The following is an 18,052-nucleotide window of genomic DNA, read 5'->3' on the forward strand; positions in this document are numbered from 1 at the left end:
GTATAATCTCGTTATAGTGCGTCATTTCAAGTGGTACTGCTCTTCATATCCTCACCTTCAACACAGAATAAATTTTTTGGCCCTGAATATGACCTTTCTTTTGATAAAGAAATTATTATGAACACCTGACATTTCAAAAAAGGTGAAAAAATTTACTTCTTTAAAATAAAAGGTTTATACAGAAAATATGTATCGTAAAGATATTGCAGGTATTAGTGCAGCAGAAATACATTTTAGAAAGGCATATTTCTCATCTTGGCGATTATTTTTCATTTCATTTATTGTTGCCATGTATTATTAAAGTTACAATAGATTACTTTTGTGGCAATACCATGTATTATTATTTTTTAAAGGACTAATAACAAAACAAACCATCAAATAAGACTAAAAGTTGTATAAGAAAATAATTTGTCAAACAAAAAACAAGCTAAATAAAAACCACGAATGATGTTTTTGAAATAACTAGCCAACTACAGAAAACAACTCTTAAAGCTGTAACTTCAGAGTCCGAAATTTTCGTTTCTGAGACTTATTAGACGCAGCAACAGCAACCACTTTTCAAAAGACAACAGGTTTCGTTCATTAAAACTTTCTTTTTACTTCCTTTTACCAAAAAGGAAGTATTGTATTCGCGAAAAAAATTTCACTCAAAAATCGGCCTTAATTTCCATTTTGCTCACCCCCAAATGAATGTTTAGTTTATTTTTAAACCCGACCACACGTGCATACATATCTAAGAACGTATAGACGCCCGAAATATCCATTTTTTCGATTTCCGAGTTAATTACAACGAGTTTTCTCGTGACGTCTGTATGTACGTATGTATGTATGTGCGTACGTGCGTATTTGCGTATGTACGTCGCATAACTCAAGAACGGTATGTCATAGAAAGTTGAAATTTGGTACGTAGAATCCTAGTGGGGTCTAGTTGTGCACCTCCCCTTTTGGTTGCACTCGGGTGTTTCTAAGGGGGTGTTTTGTCTCTTTTTGGAAGGTATTCATTGTTAATTTCAATGAAAACTCAAGTGGTGTTATAATTTGGCGGACACTTGGCGATATATCGCCAGTCTTTTGGTCGCCAACTGGGCGACAAATTTTGACATTTTTTTTTATTATTGTTTTAATCTGGTTTCAATTTGGCCACTGTTGGTGATATTTAGAGAGTAAACTATTGAATCACATTAAAACTGCCAAAAATGAGAAAATGACATTAAATTGGAGTAAAAGGAAGTCATGTGATGCACACATAAGCTCGTTATCTACTGATGTGAGGAATTCACACACACAAAGATAATTTTCTATCAATAGTCAACTTTTCTGAGCCGAAATCACTCTTGAATCTTTTTAATGTGGAAAATGCACAATGTCCATCTAAGTATAATACAACAGGTAACACACAGTTACATTATTCTTGTCATCATTATGTACTTATACTTGTGATAAGACATCAATAAGATGAGACAGATTACTTTTGTGCATCTCACTCGGCAATTCATCATAGAAATAATCGTTCACAACGCTACAAAACTCATTGCAGCCATAAGACACATTTACAGTCTGCTGCAACCTCAATTAAGAATCGGATTCAAAGTTGTCTGATGTTATATAATTCAGTTAATTAGCAATATTTCCCAAATCTAGCGTCCAACGGATCACTTGTACAGATCCAGGAAAAAAGTACGTTCTTCGGTTCTCATTTGGAAACGGGAAAAGTAATTTTCTTTGCGAAGTTGGACGATACATTTATGGATCAAGTTGATTTTCGTTATCCTAAAAAGAAATCTTAAAGATAAACTGGCCAATCTAGGCTTACGTCATCAATTGTATCGTTTCCAGTTCATGGGCATCGTGTCTAGTGCGGTATTGCTATAAGCACTGTCAGCTGCAGTATTATCAACTTGTTGAACAGGAGTGCCTTTAATTTTGAATAATTCTTTGAAAGTCCATGCAGCCAGATGGATTGTTTAAATCATTCACTTACTGCAATAATTTCTGATTTTGCAGTAGATGTTGCTACTGGCAACATTTGTGTCTTACTGGACCATGAAATAGCTCCAAGGGCATACAAAATTAAAACTCCAGTTGTATTTCGACTTGGTACTTCACAACCAGCAAAATTTGCATTACTGAAACATACAAGAATTCCAGTACCATCCATCTGCATCTATAGATAACTGCTTTCTGCGGTAGTTCCTGATCTGAATGCACGCTTTAATTTATGTAGTCTTTTTCTATTCAATTTCTTGATTTGCATGACAATACCTATAGTGTAAAGCTGAATCAGTTCCTGTTGCAATCATCAAATAAATTTCATTAGTCGCCTCTTCGATCTTTTCTTTCACCGAATCTTTCAAAAAAGAAGTGGTGGGTCTTCAATTCTCCAATCCAAACTTTTTTAGTATTTTCTTGGCATAAGCAGTATGCCAACTTTGATACTTGCATTTTAAACTCGTTGAATTTTAAATCCTGATTTCTAATCTGCTTTAGAGGTGATTTCTTGAACCTTCTTGTCAATTCTTTTAAAATTTTTTAGCACCTTCATTAACCGTTTACCCGCCAATGTTCCAAAAATGGAACATCATATTTAACTGAAAATTTTCCCAAGAAATAACGTTAAAATAAACAAGTTTTTTTTAACACAGTTTAGTCTTATTTCAAAGTATTTTTTTAACTCCTGCTTGATTGTTAATATATTTTCAATTATTTATTGCGATTTTTCAAAGATGAGTGTTTTTTTAGCTTTTTGCAACTATTTCTTATAAAATTTACCAAAAATTGGCTTTTTCAGAAAATGTGATGATATTTATTATAGTTGTGAAAAATACTTCAATGTATGATTTTAAAATGCTTGTAGAATTGTACAATGATATTTCCAAAAGGTGTACCCCTTCAAAATAGCATGTTCCAATTTTGGAACATTGGCGCTTTTAGGGAGTCAAATTTCCAAGAAGTAAATCGTTCGACTTCAAAGGGGATATTTCATTTTTCGTAATATATGTTTCTTTTTTCTTCTCATTTTGAATGTACTCTGATGTAGATGTTGGCAAAACCAAGTAAGTTTATATTTTGAAAGGATATGACGTTTCGTTTCGTTAGCAAAGAAAATAATAACAGTCTACTGTTTGACGGACTATATGGCTCCGAATCCACACCTGCTCGGACAGCTGCATTGTCACGTGATAATAAAAAATAATATTAGTGAGCATTTTATTCTTCATATTTTAAATGCAGTTCAATAATTCGCTAGCTTTGTTTTCGAGCGAAACGAAATTCTGTTTGACGTATACCAACTGTTCATAAATGTTAAAAAAAGGTCTACAAGATTTCTTACTGTAGAACAAGCTGTGGCCTATTTAGAGACATTGTCAGATTCGGATTTGTCAGATGTAGATATATGCCAATTACCCCCTGATGAACCAGCCAATATCACTGAGGAAGAAGACATTCTAGAAGTTACAACCTATTACATCAATTGATGTGTGTGGACAGGTGGACATTTTTACCGCCAACTCTCGTGAAAATTTAACAAAAAAATTGAAGGAAGAACTTGGGAGAAGAAAGCTAATTTTCAGAAACTGATTTCGTCAGAAAGTATTGAACCGCTTCGACATGCATTTCCGAATATAGTAGATTTATCTCCAATTGATTTATTTTTTAAAATTTTACCTTTGCAGTATGTTGAACACTTAGCAAATATGACAAACCTGTATGCATTGCAAAAAGGAGAATCAATAGATGTTGACAGAGATGAAATCCTACAATTTTTAGGTTTGCTGCTATTGAGTGGGTACCATTCCGTTCCTTCTGAAGATATGTATTGGAGCAGCGCAGAAGATACATCTGTGCCAATTGTACCAACAGTTATGCCTCAAAATCGTTTTCGAAAAATAAAAAACAACTTTCATTTGATGGACAACCATGAACTAAAACAAAATGACAAACTTGGAGAAGTACACCCTATTTACGAAGAATTGTGTAAAAACCGTCAACAATTTGGTGTATTTCATGAAAAATTGAGCATAGATGAATTTATGGTTCCCTACTACGGTCGGCATTCATGTAAAATGTTTATTAGAGGAAAACCAATAAGATTCGGCTTTAAAATTTGGATGCTGTGCTCTTTAAGTGGATACCCATATGATATTCCATGGAGATTTATTCAGGCAAAAAAGAAGGATCCCCTGATGTGCAATTAGGATCCAGAGTTGTAAATGATCTATTATCAGTTTTGACTGACACGTCTAAGCATGAAGTATACTTTGATAACTTTTTTACATCATATGACTTAATTTCTCAGCTATAAAAAAAGGTGTACGGGCAACAGGAACAATTTGTGAAAACCGAACTGGCCATTGTCCACTGAAATCCAAAAAAGCCCTTTCTAAAGATGATCGAGGAAATTTTGACTATCGATCTGATGGATCAGTGTAAATGTGCAGCTGGAATGATAATGCAGTGGTTACAGTAGCATCTAAATGTTATACACATGAGCCACTTGCATCTGTAAAACGTTACTCAAATGCGCAGAGATGCAAGATAGATGTGCCACAACATCATCTTATCAAGAGATACAACGAAGGAATGGGGGGTGTGGACGTCTTGGATAAACTTTTAGGGAGCTACAGACCTCATTTAAAGAGTAAAAAATGGTGGTGGAATCTTTTTAGCAATGCTCTGAATATTTCAGTTGTAGCTAGTTGGTTACTTCATTGTGAGTTACACGAAGTCAAGATGAAGCATTTAGAGTTCCGAAGAGAAATAACAACTCACCTCCTAAGAGAAAGTTCGAGTGGAAAGTCATCCAGGGCCTCGTTGTCATTTACATAAACAATCAAGAATGTCTGACGGACATTATATTGTATCTGCATCCCAAGGACGTTGTGCGGTGTGCAAAAGAAATACGACTGAGAAATGTTTCCATTGCGACAAACGACTTCACCAGCAATGCTTCCTTCCATATCATGGGCATTAGATATTTCTGTATTGGATTTTCTGAACTCTGATCTGTACATAAATGCAATTTAAAATATTATTTTTTCCGCAATAAAGTATGCTAAGATAAAAACCGCATCCAAAACCTCTTAGTTTAAAAAAATTCTCTGAAAAAAAAAACTTCATGCAAAGCGCCAATGTTCCAAAAATGGAACACACTGAAAAACATAGTAAAAATTTTTTTTCTGGAAATTTTATTTTATTTCTGTATTTACTAGACATAAATAGACATAATTTCAAAAAATTACTCAAATTTGATCATCCGTTAATAGTTCGGCGGTTAAACGGTTAATTGTCTCCGCAAACCATCATAATGAAAACGAAAAAACGATGGCATTTAGGGTCCATTGTGCTATAAAGACAGCGATTTGACGTATGCACATTATTTTTAAACGGAAAAGTAGATGAAACCTTAGAGCATGGGTGAAACTATCTTTTATACAACAAATACTTTTCTTCAAATTATCAGGGAAAGAAGCAAAATACTTGTGATGTTAGAGCAAAAAAGCAGTCTAATTGTCCAAGATTATACTGCCATCTATCGGAGATATTAGAAATAATTGTCGGCAAAAATCCATTTTTTTAACAAAAAAAAAAAAAAAAAAAGAAAAGAAAAGAAAGAAAGAAAGAAAAGAAAAGAAATGAAGAAGAACCGTAATGACAGAGCTCATTTACTTACTCATAATAATATTTAAGTGTAAGATGGATCACAAATTTTATAACAGTGGCGTTTTACCGTTTTTTAATTGTTTAAATAGAGCTTCGTAACTTCTTCACTTGCTAAATTGGCGAAAACAGAAAACTATCGTTTACGTCGGAGCTACGTTTTTTTCATCATGTTTTGATTTAACTTTCTGATGAGATTTACTTTGTCTGTTTATGGCATTTAACTATAAGATTCGTCGATAAATATCCAAGAGAAATTCATGGGGAAAATTTCCACTACCTTTCTTACTCTGGAACCAATGACAGTGGCTTGCATTAAAAATTGAAATTTATTTTCTGAAGCAATGTCAGAATCTTTATCAATATGTTCAAATTGGCTCCAAAATGACAGCCAGTCTTTCAAATCGTCGCCAAACCGTCGAAATTGTAATATGGGCAACGTGAACTTTTTTAAGTTATTAACTTCTGGAGTTTGCTACTGCATCACATACGAATTCTGAGCTTGTGCCTGAATTCTCGCCAACTCCAGGTCATTATTTAATTTTATTTTTCTTACTCGAATTCTGGCTCTTGAATCTTCAGTTTTTCCAATTCGAATTCTTGTTGTTTATTGAATTTCAATGGTTCGAGTTCTTGCTCTTGTACTTTAGTTCTCCCCGCTACGGTACTTTCAAAAACTTCTTTTACAAAATTTGAATCCCTTTTGTATTCTTCACTATTCAAAATTATTTCTTTCAAGTTTGAGATTTTTACCGTTGGCGACACATTTTCACCAATTTCTTCAGCCACGAGCTTTAAATCTTCTTTCTTTTCACAGATGAAAGCATATCGACAAGTTTAGGCTTAGGATCTTGTCGTACGGACGCCAAAATGTTAGAGTAACCGAAATTTCCCCGAAATCTCTGCTATTTTTAAAATTTAATTTTCTTCGAAAGTTATGAAAATTAAAAAGCTTTTTTAGGCGTACATACATAATTCTGAATCCAACATTCAACAGAAAAGATGTTTAAATAAAATCAATATATATATATATATATATATATATATATATATATATATATATATATATACTAGCAGTACCCGTACAGCGATTCCCGTGCTAAAAATTTAATAGAGGTCCGTTGAATGAAAAAAATTGACTCCCCCCTCTGATGTGAAATGATCATTTTTCTTTGTATAAAATGCGTACTTACCTTTTCAAAAAAAAAAAAAAACTTAATTTTTTTTTTGAAATTTAAAAAATGATTTAAATGAATGAAATTCAAATGATTAAATTAGATTTACATTTGCTTTAAAACTCTGTTTAGCGAGTGAAGCGGTTTTTACTGCAATATGAAATATTTCGCCAAATAAACAAAAAAAAAAAGTCATCAAATAACATCTTTCAAATGTAAAAATAATTCCATAATTCTATTGTTTATCGCCAAACTTGCCCAGCAACCACGCTATCATAATCCATCCATCTAAAAAAAAAACCATGCCGTTGACCATTTAAAAATCATCGTCAGAAAAAAAAGAAAATGTCGTACATTTCGTTCGGATCAAACAAATCAAAAGTTTCTTTTATTTCCAAACAAATCGCCAAAACAATGAATTTCATTAACGGTTGCCTTAAAACAATAATCCTAGACTGAACCCCCTGCTCAGCGCTTAACGTGCCAAGCGACCACGCTACCGGAACTCAGTCCTTTTGCGAGTGAAGCGGTTTTTAGCCTACTTTCCCAGTAAAAGTCAGAAAAAGAAGAAAAAAGCATGAAAGAAGGCTTAATGCATCTTAAAAATATCGTGAAAAACAAAAAAAAAGTCAAAAATAAATAAAATAATTAAATGAATATTGAAAAATTAAAAATTGGAAAGTAGGGTATTGAGATGGGGAAAAATGTCTGTCGGTCTGTCTGTCTGTCTGTCTGTCGGTCTGTCTGTCTGTCTGTCTGTCGGTCTGTCTGTCTGTCCCCCCCTAATAACTTTTGAATGAATAGTCCGATTCGAACAAACTTTTTTTTGTTCGAAAGATCTCGGCGAGGACACCTCATTCCCATATTTCACTTTTTGATTTGAACTATTTCTTGTTAAATTTTGAACAGTTCAAAAAAACTTAACATTAGCGCCTACGGGGAAATTCAAAGCAATTCCGAACTGTGAGGCGAATTTGCTTCAAACAAACTTTGTAGGAAAAAGCTTTTGATAAAAAACTTGTATTTAAGATATCTTTTTGATTTGAACAATTTTCCGTTCAATTTTGAACAGTTCAAATCCCTTAACATTAGCGCCTACGGGGAAACTGAAAGTCAATGTAGATTCCGTACTTGAAGGCGGATTTACTTCAAACAAACTTTGTTGGAAATAGCTCTTGACGACCAACTCCCGACTCCGACTCCGAGAATTTAGGGGGACCTGACACTGACTCTGACTCCTGTTCCCGACAATTAATCGGACTCCGACTCCCCGACTTCGACTCTGACTTCGTAGCTTTGGCAAACATTTATACACGGAGGACAAATGACTGACTCCGATTCTTGGATATTTGACTCCGACTCTTTTATCCCAAAATGAGATTGACTCCGACTCCGACTCCGCTGCTGTGGTTTTAACTGTGAAATAATTATTGTTGATATGATTTGTTTTTATTTTCACGCTAAAGTTTTAATTTAGGTATTTAGTTTTCGGTGAATAAACTCGAAAAATATGCGCAGACGATTTTTTTTTTTTTTTTTTTTTGACAATGAAAATTATTTCTTTAAGTTGACATTTTATTGTTTTTTTTTTTATTTTATTTTGGTAAGTGCATTAATTCGTTTAAAAAATTATTTTCGGCAACAGGGGAAAAAGAAACGATTTTTTTTATATGATGTATTTATTTTAATGAACTTATTATTATTTTTTCGTTTTGAAAGCTGTTAAAAAAATTTTTTAATGGAAAGAAGTGTATTAGCTGCTTTGTTTAAAAGGTGCTGCTATTTTATTTGTTCGTTTTTTTGAAGAAAAGTAAGGAATATTTTATTCCTAGAAATCAGCTTAAAATATTAAAAAAAATATGTTTGAAAAAATTTGCGATTTTAGCTATTTTTGAGAATATTGATCAGGTACTAGAAAGTAGTATGGGTATACGGGAAAGTAGGCTCGTCTAGTTCTAGACGGAACTTCTTGTTTCTATGGCAATAATAAATGTTTCGCCGAACAAACAAAAAGGTATATGATCACATTAACAGTAGCTTTCAAATCTTTATATATTAAGAGCTGCGTTTGAAGGCTTTGCCTGCTCTACCTTGAGAATAAAAATTGTGTCGAGTGTCATATATTCAACAATCAGGCTTAAATAAAAGAAAAAAAAGAGAAACACCATGCAAGATTACCCTTTCCAAACATTGACGACAGATATTAAAATACTTTTAAGAAATAAAAATGCGAAAGATGGATTTTGAAAGTGTAACTATGGAAACATGAAAAAAATAAGTTTAAGATATTAAATGCAAACTGAGAAAATAAACAATGGATTCAAAAAGCGTAACGTGAAAATAAAGTAGTTGACAACCTGAATCAAAATGTCATACTTCGAAATTCATTTAAAAACGCTCGTAACTTTTTTTCCTTTAAAGATAGAAGCTAATTTCTTCGACCATAGGTCAAGATGTTTCTGGAGTAAAAAATGTCGCTTTTTATTTCAATGGTTTCAAAAAAAAAAAAAAAACTGTGGGACAACTCCTTCACTTTTTATTGATAGATTTAATGAAGAAAGTGTGCCTAAATTTCATCTACGATTAAAAAAGTTCGAGCTAAAAACGCACATTACTCCCGTCGTAATGAAGTTAGAGCATCGAAACAAATAGCTTAGAACGCGGAAAATTCTACCCTTTTCAACGATATATATAATATTAATATGTGCAAGTAATCTTTCGCCCCTTTAATAGCCAATAATAGGCAATTTACGTGAAATTTGGGCCTAAATTTGAATTAAAAAAAAGAACTATTTATCGGAATTTTTTCGAATTATAGCCTATGTTACTCAGTGAGAAGGCACCTTTCATACAGTGAAAGAATTTTTCAAATAGGTGCAGTGGTTCCGGAGATTACCTCGAACATATAAACACACAAAAATTCGTCCTCTCTCTTTATGATATTAGTATAGATATATCGCCTACCTACAAAATCAAATTCTTCATTTTATTGTTCTTCGAACAAGTCTTACAAAGCCAGATGTTAAGTTTTCATTTTTATCGACTGCGCGTTCACTAGTTACATTGCCATATTTTTAATCTTTAAATGTAATTATATTATAAATGGCTTTACAACCACTGTTGCCACTTTTAATCTATCAAACTTAACAGACTAAATTTTTTTCTCGATCATACAGCACTATTAACCGCCATTGAGACTAAAAAGAGCATTGCAAATTGTGCCTTAAAATATTTAAAACGTTTCTGGATCATTGATAAATGAAACACCATCATTTTGATAAGACATTATTCAAAAAATTAGCTTATAAGTTGAAAACAAAAATTGTCGGGTATACTAACTTTTCAGAGGACGTTCAGCAAAATATCTTATAACAGTTGACTGTTTTCGTATTCAAAGAGATTCATTTATTTCAAAGAAATCGCTCCCCTTTCAATTGAAAACGTTGAGATCCTCTGATGAGGTAGCTGACGAATTTCATGAACTGCTTTTACGTAAACCGTTTTGAAGTACAGAGCTCTTGATTCTGTCAAAACATAGAATTTGAAAGCGTTAAAATTTGAAAAGAATATCCACATATGCGATCATTGGGAAAATGTCTGAATGGGTCTGCAGCAAAAATATCACATTAAATGGCAAAACATGCTAGGTGAGAGGAGTTGACGGTTGCAATTTCACAAAAATAATAGCAGGATCTGTTAGTATTATCACTGAAAAATACAATATTCGTATGCTTGTTTTTAAGCTTTTATGAAATAACTAGATTTTACCCGCCGCTTTGATCGCGTTAATGTAATTTTTTTCAATCGATTCAGAGTTAATGGTCAACACTGGCATACGTCAAATAGTTACCAAAAAACCACACTATCCAAATCAGGAAAATGTATAGGAGTAGAAAAGAAGTTAACAAGGGCAATTCTCAAAAATTCCTATTCGAGTAAGGTCAACAGTTCTTAAATAAATTGAAACATTTCTCTTAAAACCCCGATTCCCGACAAATGATGTCCAATGCTACCCGGCTATCTAAATTATTGCATCGAAAGGAATGGAGCTCAGGGGACGCATGTCCTTCCTGAATAAATGAGAAGAAATACGCCTAAAATTGTAAAGACAATAGTCCTGAAACAGCGTCAACAGTCATAAAAAAATCCTGATTCAAATAATGTCTCTTTAGAGTGAGAACATCAAACCTTTAAAATCCCAATCAGAAGGAAATCAACTGTTTCTGAGCGTATGTTTTTTTTCTTCCAAGTTTAATATAAACTGAAAACCTTCCCTTCTTTAAAACGCTGAAACAATAGGCCTTTTCTAGTCCATTAAAGAAATTTCAGTCAGCAACAATAAATTTCGTGCAAGATAAACTTCGCAACTTTTTTTTGAAGGCGATTTATATTTCCAAAATAGTTGCGATTCAATTCTAAATTATATTGCATCTATTGCATGTAAGGTAATAATAAATGAATTCTTTTAGAGTAAAAACAGTTTGTAGTAGACTCATGGATTTAATTCTGAAAGAATGGTCATGCATTAGTTTTCAGCAAAATATATAACTGTGGAGACAAAATGACTAGACTTCTCGAAAACGCATCGCAATATGACTCTTTAAAACTCAAGAAAAGCCTTGATTTATAATATGAAATTATTACTTCCTGCCTTGGTGGAAACACGTCACAATACTAGTGTTGAGACTCGTAAATACTGAACGCAGACAAATGAATGTGAATGAATATTTACAGATGGGAATATGTACAAATGTTTGATTATAATGAGTACATCTAAAAGAGGAATATCGAAACTTATTTTATAACTTTCTTATCCAACGTTACGTATCTACGAGTATAGCAAGTCGTAGCTTCTTCAACTCAAAAATCTTAAGAACTCAAAACAAACAGGAATAATATTTTCTGCTGTTGTGAAATATAAAAAATTAGAAAACCGAAACTTAAGTAGAAAACTTACGACTTAAAAGAGGTAAAATTAAACTGGAGTTCTGACAATAAGTCTAAGAATCAAGGTAAGCTTCGTATTAAATAGCACTTGTTTTCTGGGTAAAGGTACCCTACGACGTTCTATTCTTCACCCATCACAATGTCTATTCGCAACTCCAATAAACTATAGGGGGCACAGCAGCCAGTGTCTAATGGCGGATGAAAAAGGTAAAACAAACGCATGCCGTAGCGAAGAAAACTCTCATAAGCCTAGTAAATTTTGTTCATATGCATGATTTTTTCGCTTTATTCTTTTGAAATTAATTTTCAAAGTCTTGCGGATATTCTGGCCCACGTAGAAAGAAATGAGAATTCAAGAAGCATTACTAAACGTCAAAAATTGATGCAAATTACGTAGTTCGTAGTTCTAAGCAGCCTTTTCCACGATATTGAATTCGATATTTATCAATTCTTCATAAAACTAAATAATGATTGTGGCCTGACAAGAATAACAATTAATGCTAGATAATTTAATTATACGACATTACGAATTATTATCAAAAGAAGATGATACTCCTTTGCCTTGCTTGGCTAGCGCTAATTGTTTTGCATTTGTAGCTGAGTTATTTTTCTAAAATTGCCGAACCGGTTAATTTAAAATTTTTCTGTTTCGTATGTTTCTAATTTCTGAGTTATGATTTAATTTTTCATGCTATGCAAATCATCAACAAAATTCTCACGGATATATGGTGGTAGTTTTCTTTTCAATTGATCTACCATTATTTCTTTTTACTTATCGAATTCTGTAATTTTCCTACCATTTTATTCCACTCATGATAAAAAATAAAAATGGTTTAACTGACGTGGCGGAATCTCGGCTCGCACAATACTAAAACTATAAACCTAAACAAATTTGGCGAAACCTTTCAACTGAGAATGTATGCAATAAAGTATTCTTTCTCGGTTAAAAATTTTTCATTTCGTTCTACGATAATATATTCAAGAAAATATTTTGCATACTGTCCATTCCAACTAAATGCTGCTGTAAAATATGGTTAGTTAAATTAATTTAAGATTTAAAAAAATTAAACTAGTATGTTGTGGCCATCACGAAACTTTCTTCTATATTTTTCCTTTTTCTGATCCCTCCCCATGCTTGAGGAGGAAGCAATATTCCCAACAAAAACAAAATGACACATGCAAAAACTTGACGACTATCCCAATGTCTGAATTATTGCAAAAGCAAAGCAAAGAGCGAAAATTGAAAGTTATTTTAAAAGCCTTGCTTGAATGAATTACAAATATTTTATTCGTTAACAAACATAAGATGGCAACAGTTAAAAATTTTAAATCATTGAGATAATATTTCCGATCATTTCCATACAATTAAAATCACGAGAAATACGCAGACGACAATCTATTACGATTTATCTTTCTTATTGTTGCATTAATAAAAATATTTTTATTCGCAAAAAAAAAAAAAAAAATCAACACCTCTTGGAGCGATCGGCGTCAAAATAGAACCAAAGCCTGTTTACATATGGATTCACATATATTCCAAATTTCAACCAGAACGTAGCATTACTTCTTGAGATAGGGCACTCAAAATGGAAAAAAAGAACGGGTGATTGCGCTACCCCCTTTTTAGCTGTTGACACAAAAATAAAATCAGTTCTTATACCCACTAAGGGCTACTTGCCGATAAATTTTTCTTTCATTCCGTTCATTATTTCTTGAGATACAGCAGTCACAATTGACGACAAAAAACGTTCTATAGCTCAACCCCCGTTTGAGTTATTGACACCAAAATTGAATCAGCACCTGTTCCTGTTAATACCAACATATGGACCAAATTTTGTTTGATTCCGCCAGTAACTTCCTGAGGAATAGCAAGCACGCGTAACTCGAAAAACGTCCCATTGCTCCACCCCCCTTGGAGGAATTCGCGCCAAAAACTAATGGGCACAAGTTCACATAGGGGCACATATGTGTACTAAATTTCGTTCGATTTCATGCGGTAGTTTTTGTTGTAGAGCGGCCACAAAAAACTGGTCACACACAGACGTGACACACATACATACACACACACACACACACACACATACATACATACACACACACACACACACACAGACAGACAGACATTTTCCAAAAATGGTCGAAATGGACTCAGCACACCTCAAAACGTTCGAATCCGTCAAAATTCGAAATTCGGAAATTTGCACGAATCCAATACTTTCTTCTATATATTAGATATAGAAGAAAGTAAAAACCCATATTCTTACAAATTCACACAAAAGGATAAAAAAATTTAAATGGTATAAACGTTATCCAAGTTTGTTAATCCAGAGTTTTCTTGTGTTTACGCTTTGACCAACTCACTTTTTAGAAGGAAATAAGAAAAACTAACATTATTTTGAGAAGTTCGAGAATACTATTAAGGGACGAAACAATTTTTGTAGCTGAAAGCAATCTAAGACACATCGAATGCGTTAATAAATACTCATAACAAACTGCCTTTATTTATCAACAGACACACGTGGAACGCATTGTTTTAGTTTTTTAAGCAGTTTTGTAAATTACCGCAAGGTAGCGCATTCGAGCACTGGAGTTACGAATAAAAAATTTCATGATCATCGGGTTGAGTAGTTAAGGCGTGAAAGAATTACAAACAAACAAACAAAGTCACTTTCGCATTTTATAATATTAGTAAGGATACATCGTAAACTTAATTTTACGTTTCGTCTTTATCTTCATTTTTTTAAATCCAACTTTATCGAAACACATCAGTGTTACAGTCTTATTCTCGCGTGTTGGAAAAATTTAGAGTTGCCAACGTTATTTGGTAAAGGATAGCCTTTAAAGGCAACATTCTTCCATCCTGACTTAGTTATCGTCCTCGATAAGATCTATATATCTAATGAAGAATTTTTTGATGCGTCCAGACCTTTTGGGTGGAAACTCTTTTTCGCTCTCTTCTTCGCCATCTTCCAAACAATTTCCATCCCTTTAGTTGACTTGCATTTGCAGTGGTCGAATAAAAACCTCTTCTCTCCTTTGGTCCAAGATGAGAAACTCTGTAAATGTCACTTGTTAAACAATGTCACCACTAATGGTCCAAGATATTTTGGCTGGGTTTTCATTGATTGACCAGTACAGGTTGGTAATTTTCTAACCGCAACTATTTCTCCTTGATCGAGCTTCTTAGTTTTACATCTCCTTTGATCATACTATTGCTTAATTTTTTGCTGGTTTTCTTCAGTTGTCTTCAGTGTATCAGCTTGTACCTTTCCAGGATTCTCCCCAACCATCAGCATCTTCAACAGCAAGCATCCTTAACATTTCGCCGTTAAAACTGGGTGAATATCTGTGCAATATTTCAAACGGCGTTTTATCAGTTGTATTGTTTACCAAACTATTTTAAGTTTCTTTCGCGTTTTTCGACGTTTTTGTCCCAATTTTTGTGTCTAGGATGCGATATATTTGTCGCAATTGCGGGTAAGAGTTCTATTAGCTTTTTTAACTTCTCCCTTGTCCTGTGCTCGTTGAGTATATGTTTGTGTGTGTTAGATACCGTTCGGTTTGCTGTACTCTTTAAATTCAAGTGACGTGAAACAAGGACCGCTATCACTGATAATTCTCTCAGGAAGTCCGAAATCACTTAAAAATTCTTCTAGAAAATTTTGAACATAGTGAGCAGAAGTATTCTTAGTAGGATAGAGTCTAACAATACGAGTAAAATTGTCGCTTATTACAAGTAAATGAATGTTTCCTTTTAAACAGTTTACGAATGGATCTAAGTGGTCAAAATAAACTCTATGGCAAACTTTCTTTTTTTTTCGTTTAATGGAACGTAAAACCTCTTGTTGTTTTCTATTGGGCGTTTTATTAATCAAGCATTCAAAACACATCGCTATATGTTGCTTGAAATATCTCTTCATCGATGGAAACCAGTAGCTCTTTTATTTTAGCGACTTTTTTGTCGACAGAAAAATGTCTTATTAATTCGTGAAACTTCATTACTAGACTTTTTCTCATACTTTTGGGCACTATACATAACAATTTAGTCGTTTCTTTGTCTTAACCTTACGGTAAAGCTTTTTATTCTTGTATTCGAAATTCTTTTTCCGTTGATTATCTTCCTTTTTTTTCTATTGTAAGTCTCTGCTTCAAATATTTTGATAAGCGCTCTAGTCTTATCTAAATTTCCAGCATGTTGCATTACCATTACTTCCTCATCCTCCGTGAATATATGCAGAACTTCTAAGTTGTTTCCAATCACTGTCTGTAGCGTTTCATTTTCTTCGACTTAAAGCATTGACATAAGATATCTTGGTTCCAGGCCTAAATTTTACATCAAAGTTGCACTCTTGTATCCAATTGCTCCATCTTGCAATCTGGGGATTACAAGTCTTCTTCGAGTTTAAATAAACTAATGCTTGACAATCAGTTATTAAGTTTTAAGTGGATACCTCTGAGAAACTGGCGTAGTCTGCCTAATGTCCAATTAATAGCCATTCCAGCATTATTTAGTAAAGAATAGCCTTTAAAGACAACATTATCGTCAATCACTTTAACGGAATCTTCAACTCCCGAACAGGATAGGACTGATAAAGTTTAGCACGTTACTGTCACTCAGACAAAAAAAGATGATGTCCGTGCACTTCGATGGCAGAGGAGGCCTGTTTGGAATCAGGAGGCATCAGAATCCCAGACATTGATCGGTGAGAACCCTCGTCTCCTCGGCCCTCCTCACTTCAAAAGCAATGAGATCAGCACAGTTCGGAAAGTCCAGTAATACACGTTAATAATATAGAACCTTCCGGATACCTTTGTTATGCAGATACAGGAGAACCTTACTCCAATGTTGTCTGAGTATGTACGGTCGATCTTAACGGTCAAAGACTATACTGATACAGTGCGGCATCTGGTTCTGCGAAATCTTCAACTTCCCTACTGACCTTGTCGATCACGATGTTTTTCATGGCACACATTCCAAGAAAATTGTCGTATCCTTTACTCAGAGCATGGTTCGGGGGATGCATCTTTTTATTGTCCTTTGTGTCTGGATGCTCGTCACTCAAAAATAGCTTCTTCACTAGTAGCACACATCCACACTATGTAGCACGATGCATAAAAGCGCGCCCGTCCAAATTTATATTGAATGTCGTTTTTCTTGTCTGCGTGTTCTAAGAACTCCACTGCAGCCCGTTTATTCCAATGCATAGCGCGGTCCATGGATGTCTGCCCAAACAAATCTTCGAGACGCGTATTTACTTCGGAAACAAGGAGTTGACGCACTATCCCCACGTACCCATACTGTGCAGCAAAATTCAGAAGACCCTATTCATTCTCATCATCTTGCATGTCAATTCTAAAATGAATATCGACCAGAAGTTTTGCTGCAGCCTCTTTTTTCGCATCCAGAGCAACATGGAGAGAAGTTCTTCCCTCTTCATCGTGGACGTGGGCATCGAAGCTTTTAGCCCCCCAGCAGCATCCCCACTCTCTATACATCTCCATCTTTTGCTGCACGCTGCTACTCAGTTCGTCTGTCTACGTTTGTTTTTGATGCAGCCACATCAGAGACTCAGGCCACCTAGAGCGTGGAGCTTCCTGAGAGGCTCTCCTTCCGAGCTTGCGGAACGACTCTTAGACGTTGCACCTGCTGCTGGCTGCTCAGGATCTGTTCCATTGGAAGTTCTTCAGTGCACAGACGATCTCAGTTTCTGATTCTGAAGGACCGTTTTCTCGAGAAATATCTAATGAAGACGCAACTGCTCTCGAAGCTCGACAATTTCCTGTTTGAGTTGCTAAACAGAAACTTCAAAGAAACGAACGTCCAGCTTCAGTCTGAACGCCCATTTCTTTGTAGCTGTCCTCTTTTTAGCCTACTTTCCCAGTAAAAGTCAGAAAAAGAAGAAAAAAGCATGAAAGAAGGCTTAATGCATCTTAAAAATATCGTGAAAAACAAAAAAAAGTCAAAAATAAATAAAATAATTAAATAAATATTGAAAAATTAAAAATTGGAAAGTAGGGTATTGAGATGGGGAAAAATGTCTGTCGGTCTGTCTGTCGGTCTGTCTGTCGGTCTGTCTGTCGGTCTGTCTGTCTGTCGGTCTGTCTGTCTGTCCCCCCCTAATAACTTTTGAATGAATAGTCCGATTCGAACAAACTTTTTTTTGTTCGAAAGATCTCGGCGAGGACACCTCATTCCCATATTTCACTTTTTGATTTGAACTATTTTTTGTTCAATTTTGAACACTTCAAAAAAACTTAACATTAGCGCCTAC

This window comes from Uloborus diversus, chromosome 9 (assembly GCF_026930045.1).
Source record: "Uloborus diversus isolate 005 chromosome 9, Udiv.v.3.1, whole genome shotgun sequence".
NCBI classification, from domain to species: Eukaryota; Metazoa; Arthropoda; class Arachnida; order Araneae; family Uloboridae; genus Uloborus; species Uloborus diversus.